A 6,738-nucleotide genomic window follows, 5' to 3' on the forward strand; every position below is an offset into this window, starting at 1 on the left:
GAGCCGCCGCCGCGCCTCGCCGTCGCCACTCCGCCGACTCGCCGCCGCCCCGGAGCACCACCGCCGCAGCAGCACCCCGCCGGAGCCGCCCCGCCTCGCCGGAGCCTTGCCGTTGGTCGAACCCGCCGCCGCCGCCGTTTCGTTTTTTTAAAAACCGCTCGTTTTTTTAGAAACCTAGGTTTATTTTTTTAGATTAGATCGGTTCGGTTTTCTCGGTTTACCTAAATAGCTGACGTTTGTCCGTACGTTCGTTTTAACGAACGGCGTTCACCCATTATCCGCGGACAGAGAACGCTCGTTCGTTAGCCTGTTCGTCAGTTTTTCTTTTTCCAGGGTTTTTCCGCGATTATTTTCGATCGTGATTTCTGCCCTGATTTTTGTTTTAGTTTATCTTTTCGCTCGTTTATTGGAATTAGGCGATTCAAGTGCCTAGATCTTCGTCTTGAAGCCCTCTTTTTGTTTAATCAACTTGAACAAAATTTTCCTACTATAAAAATTGACTTCAGGTAAGATTAGTAAATGAATCTTGTTTCTTTCGCAGTTTGAGTTTCGTTGCTTCGTTTGATTTGATTCTTTTTGCAAACCAGAGTTCTTAAGTTGAACTTTCTGGTTAGATCTCTTATTTGATTTTTACCTGTGCTTCTAGTTGATTGCTTATTGTATGGTTGTTTGTTTGCGATAGAGTACCCGGAGTGCGAAGCGTGCTACTACGAGTCTCTAGGTTTCACGGATCATCAGCAAGGCAAGTTCACACTTTGACCATATTTTCCTATACCCAGTTTTTATGCACTAGTTTAGCCTCAAACATTGCATGAGTAGGATTGATAACATGTGGGTATTGGAAGTAGTTGATGAGGTAGGAACCTATTGTCTTATATTCAAACCCTTGGATGTTACTATGTTATACTTATACTACTATGCTATGCTCTTAGATGTGGTTTGGATTGAGAGAATTCATGAAAGGCTTGAGAGATATTGTTATTTAAGGGTTTGACTTAAGGTGGCTACTTTAATACACATCTAGGTGGATTGTTTGGGGCACCCTAGAGCACCCAGTGGTTTGCCCGGGCACCTGGAGAACCCAGTGCTTGCCCAAGGGAATCCCGGAGTACCCGTGTGATTACCCTATGGAATGCCACCCAGGCTCAAAGGGATCATAAGATTATTCATGCTAGAAACTTCCGTGTGCAGCCACAAGCTATTATGGGCTCTAGCATAGTTGAGTATGTTGCATGACCTCTTTCAGTGGTGGGCCAGCAGATGTAGGGGAAAGTACATGTAACTGTCCACCCAGAGTAAAGAGTTAATGTTTCTGAAAGACTGTGTCTTGTAGTGCGAGAAATTCAACAGAGGAGATCGAGTCTTCTAGGGAAAAGTGCGCAAACCTCTGTAGAGTGTACAAACTAATCATGGTTAGCCGTGTCCCCGGCTATGGACATCTTGAGTATCTGGTTCTTGGATTATCATGTTGATCTCATCACTCTAATATAATTTGATTGGGTTTAATGATGATGTTTAATTGGGATTGAGTTGGAGGAACCTTCTCAATGTTTAACAACCACCATGATAGTTAAATAAAATTTATTCCTTTGTTGTAGGAAAAAAATTGGCTTTATGCAAAACTGTAACCATAGAGCTTTCCACCAGCCATATATGCATGTAGTGATAGCGTTTATTCTGTTCATTACTCTATGTGTTACATTGCCAGCATATTCCATGTGCTGACCCGTTTTCGGGCTGCAACGTTCATGTTGCAGACTTTTCAGATGACGAGTAAGGTGCCATAGGTCGTTGTCTTTCACTCAGTGATGCCGTTGGAGTTGATGGACTCAATTTATGTTCCAAGCCTTCCGCTGTTATCGAATTTAGATGTCCTTAAGCCATATTATTGTAATAAGTCCTCTTTTGAGACATTCGATGTAATAAGTGTGTGATTGCTACTCTGTTATAAATCCTCAAGTACTGTGCGTGTTAGCATTACCGATCCAGGGATGACACTGATGCATAGAGATAAGACTGTCTGAGGTCTGGTCGGTACAAGATGGTATCAGAGGCAGGTTGACTGTAGGACACGACCACTAAGCTAAAGCCCTAGATCACTTCTCTCTTCTCATTTCTAACTCCTCTCCCTTTTCTACTCTATAGGATGGCGCATGCAAGGAACAAGTTAACTCAACCGGATGAACATACACCTTTTGGACGACACTTGAAGAAAGTTACCAGATACCTGAACATCAGAATACCAAGCTTCACTAGGACCTATATCGCCACTTTACCAGAAGAGGAGCGTTGGATGATTCGAGTTCAAGTTCCAGGAAGGACGTTCATGCCAGTCAGTGAACCCATAGAGTTTTCCTCTGATGCACCAACCTAGAATCTAGGAAAGAGCATGGCAGCCCACATCACTATGGGACGCATTGGAGAAGTTTACCACAAGGATCTCAAGGATACTATCTACCAGATTTGTGGGCGCCGAGATGAGCAATGGGAGATAATCAGCACTAGGAAGGATAGATCCATTGCAGCATTCATCCAGGAGTTAAACCAGCACATTCGCCGCCAGGAGAACCAGATGTGCGCAGACATTATAGATCTAAAGAAGGCAATGACCAAGATCACAGAGCTGGAGGAAGAACTCAAGTCTACACGCGATGGATATGAGGAGGAAATGACGATACTCGTGGAGAAGAATGACGATTTGACGAGGAAGCTAGGAGTATTCATGGGAGACCCCCCGCTAGGAGGAGAAGACGACGATTCCACTTGCCCGGAGAACTACATCATCATCGACGACACCGACTCGGGCCTCGATGTTAGCGATGATGACTATGTTGATGAAGCTGGAGCAGATATCATGGAGTCTTCCACCGGTCAAGTTTTCTAGTCGACCACCATATCAGTAGCAGTATTCCCCCATGTATATAGTATAGTCCGAGCAATTTTGTAACGATAGTTAGATCGATGTATGCCCTTGTTTGAATTGATTGGAGTGATATGTTTGTGTTTGTATCATGTGCATATGGGTAGTGTTTTCCCTCTAGATCTCATTCTATTCTATTTTCTCATCTTTTTATAAACCCATCAGATGCCTCTAAGACGCGACAATGGATTTGCTTTCCCACCGGAGCTCACTCAGTTGATCCAGCAGCAGAATGCCTTGATGTAGATACTAGTCCAGAATCAGAATCAGGGGAACAACAACAACAACAACACCCCACCACCACCACCACCTGTTGATCACTTAGCATGTTTTCTAAGGCTGAATCCGCCGGTGTTCTCCAGTAGCACCGAGCTGATAGTTGCAGATGATTGGCTCCACAAGATTGGAAGGGAGTTGACCACTGCGAGATGCATAGATGCGGAGAGAGTGCAATTTGCCGCACACCAGCTTGATGGACCCGTAGCATCATGGTGGGAGAATTTCACAGTCACTTACCCCATCTACACTGTCACATGGGACCAATTTCAGTAGGCTTTTCGCACTGCCCATGTTTCAGCAGGAGCTATGGCCATGAAGAAGCGCGAATTTCGCAACTTGCGCCAAGGAGGACGCACAGTGGGCCAGTATGTGGATGATTTTAGTAAGTTAGCACGTTATGCCCCGGATGACGTTGCTACGGATGGAGCTAAGCAGGAGAAGTTTCTGGAAGGACTGAATGATGAGCTGAGCATGCAGTTGATGCTGGCAACCTTCAACAACTACCAGGAGTTGGTAGATAGAGCTGTTATGATTGAAGGGAAGTAGCAGCAGATTGACAACCGCAAGAGGAAGTATGGACAAGGGAAGTACAATTCAGGAGCTCAGTAGAGGCCCTGTTTTACCCCGAATTCGGGAGGACACCTTCACCATAGCCACGGAGGCCATAATTCCAATGGAGGAAGATCTCACAACCATAGTGGACCCAAGAATGGGAATGGGAATGGAGGAAGCAACGGTCAGAACCGTTCCAACCCAGCAACGCCCGCCAAGAAGGATCTAAGTCACGTTACTTGTTTCAAGTGCGGGAAGAATGGGCATTACGCCACGGAGTGTTCTGAAGCAAAGAATGGAAATGGCAATGGAACCTCTGGGAAGTCGCCCAACCCTTTCAACATGGGGCAACTGAACCACGTTAACGTGGAGGAGGTTGAAGCGCAACCAGATGCAGTAATAGGTATGTTTTTGGTTAAGTCATTTACTGCAATCGTTCTTTTTGATACTGGTGCATCGCATTCATACATATCAAGGGGATTTGTGGATAAGTATAAGTTGCCCACCAAAGTTCTTAGAACATCTATGTTAGTAAGCTCGCCAGGAGCGGAACATATGGCAAGCCAAGGATGTTTTCAGATGCCATTGACCATAGGTAGGCATGTTTTCCCCTCAGATCTGATAATTCTAGAGTCGGAAGGTTTGGATGTGATTCTGGGTAGGGATTGGCTGTCGATGTATGGAGGGAACATCGACTGTGCCAGTAGGTCGATTATGCTCAGCACCCTAGAAGGAAGAAGGATCAAGTATGTATCTCGGCATGTGCAGAAGAGGACTCAAGTGAATTCCTTATCAAGATTTATACAGGAGGAAGTACCAGTGGTGAAGGATTTCCCTGATGTATTTCCAGAAGAGTTGCCAGGCATGCCATCGGATAGAGACATTGAGTTTTTGATTGAGCTTTTGCCAGGCACAAGGCCAATATCTAACAGACCGTATCGTATGCCCACAAAGGATTTGGAGGAAATTAAGAAGCAGATTAACGAGTTACTGGATAAAGGCTATATTCACCCAAGTTCGTCACCTTGGGGATCATTGGTGCTTCTAGTGGAGTAGAAGGATGGATCGTTGAGGATGGTTGTTGATTACCGTGGATTGAATGAAGTGACGATCAAGAGCAAGTACCCATTGCCGATGATCAATGATTTGTTCGACCAGTTGCAAGGAGCTAAAGTATTTTCCAAGATCGATCTGTGATCAGTATACCACCAGTTGAAGATTCGAGAGATATACCTAAGACAGCTTTTACCACAAGGTACGTGCTATATGAGTATACCGTTATGTCATTTGGTCTTACTAACGCACCTACCTATTTCATGAACATGATGAACAAGGTGTTTATGGAGTTTCTAGCTAAGTTCGTCGTGGTGTTTATTGATGACATTTTGGTCGACCTGAAGAATGAAGAGGATCATAAGGAGCATTTGCATTTGGTACTTGGGAAGCTCAGAGAACATCAGTTATATGCCAAGTTTAGCAAGTGTGAGTTTTGGCTGAAGGAAGTTGGATTCCTCGGACATGTTATATCTGGAGAAGGAATAGCAGTAGACCGCACCAAGGTTGTCACTGTGATAAATTGGGAAGCACCCACGTCAGTTGGGGAGATCCGGAGTTTTCTTGGACTTGCGAGATACTATAGGAGGTTCATTGGGAATTTCTCTAAGATTGCAAAGCCCATGATGGAGTTGTTGAAGAAGGACACCAAGTTCAAATGGACTGAGGAATGTGAGGCCAGTTTTCAGGAGTTGAAGAAACATTTGGTTACGGCCCCATTGTTGATTCTTCCAGATCAACACAAGGATTATCAAGTGTATTGCGACGCTTCTCGTCGAGGACTTGGAGCAGTACTTATGCAGGAGGGAAGAGTTGTTTCATATGCCTCACGACAGCTTAAACCCCATGAGTTGAATTATGCTACACAGTTTTGGAGTTAGCAGCCGTAGTGCATGCATTGAAGACATGGAGACATTTTCTCATCGGAAACCACTGTGAGGTGTACACGGATCACAAGAGTTTGAAGTATATCTTCACGCAGAAGGAGTTGAATCTCAGGCAGAGGAGATGGTTGGAGCTCATTAAGGACTATGATATGAGGTTGCATTATCATCCCGGAAAGGCTAACGTAGTAGCCGATGCGTTGAGCCGCAAAAGTCATGTCAATACACTCATGACCGGAGAGTTACCCAAGGAGTTAGCATAGGATCTTCGTGAGCTATGTTTGGACATAGTTCCGAGAGGCTATGTAGCAGTATTGGAAATTCAGTCTACTTTGATGGACAAGATCAGAGAAGCTCAGAAGACAGACAAGGAGATCACCGAGATAAAAGAAAGGATGAGCAAAGGAAAGGCTAAAGGATTTCGTGAGGATGAGTACGATACCTTATGGTTTGAGGACCGCGTATATGTGCCTAATGTCCGGAGATCAGGAAGTTGATTCTGCAGGAGGCCCATGATTCGTCGTATTCGATTCACCCAGGAAACACCAAGATGTACCTGGATTTGAAGGACAATTTCCGGTGGACAGGAATGAAAAAGGATATTGCGGAATATGTAGCAATTTGCGATGTATGTCAGAGAGTGAAGGCAGAGCATCAGAAGCCAGCAGGATTGCTACAGCCATTGCCGATACCCGAATGGAAGTGGGATAAACTAGGCATGGATTTTATCACGGGATTGCCCAGGACTCGTTTAGGCTATGACTCGATATGGGTTGTAGTCGATCGATTAACGATGGTAGCTCATTTCATCCCAATGAAGACCACTTACACCAGTGCTAAGTTGGCAAAGATATACATGGCCGGGATCGTATGTCCGCATGGAGTTCCGAGGACCATTGTATCCGATGGAGGAACCCAGTTTACCTCAAAGTTCTGGAGTCAGTTGCATGAGACTTTGGGTACCAGGCTAGTGTTCAGTACAGCCTTTCATCCACAGACAGATGGACAGACCGAGAGAGTCAATCAGATTCTGGAGGACATGTTGATAGC

Source organism: Triticum dicoccoides, chromosome 6B (assembly GCF_002162155.2).
Source record: "Triticum dicoccoides isolate Atlit2015 ecotype Zavitan chromosome 6B, WEW_v2.0, whole genome shotgun sequence".
In the NCBI taxonomy this organism is placed as follows: domain Eukaryota; kingdom Viridiplantae; phylum Streptophyta; class Magnoliopsida; order Poales; family Poaceae; genus Triticum; species Triticum dicoccoides.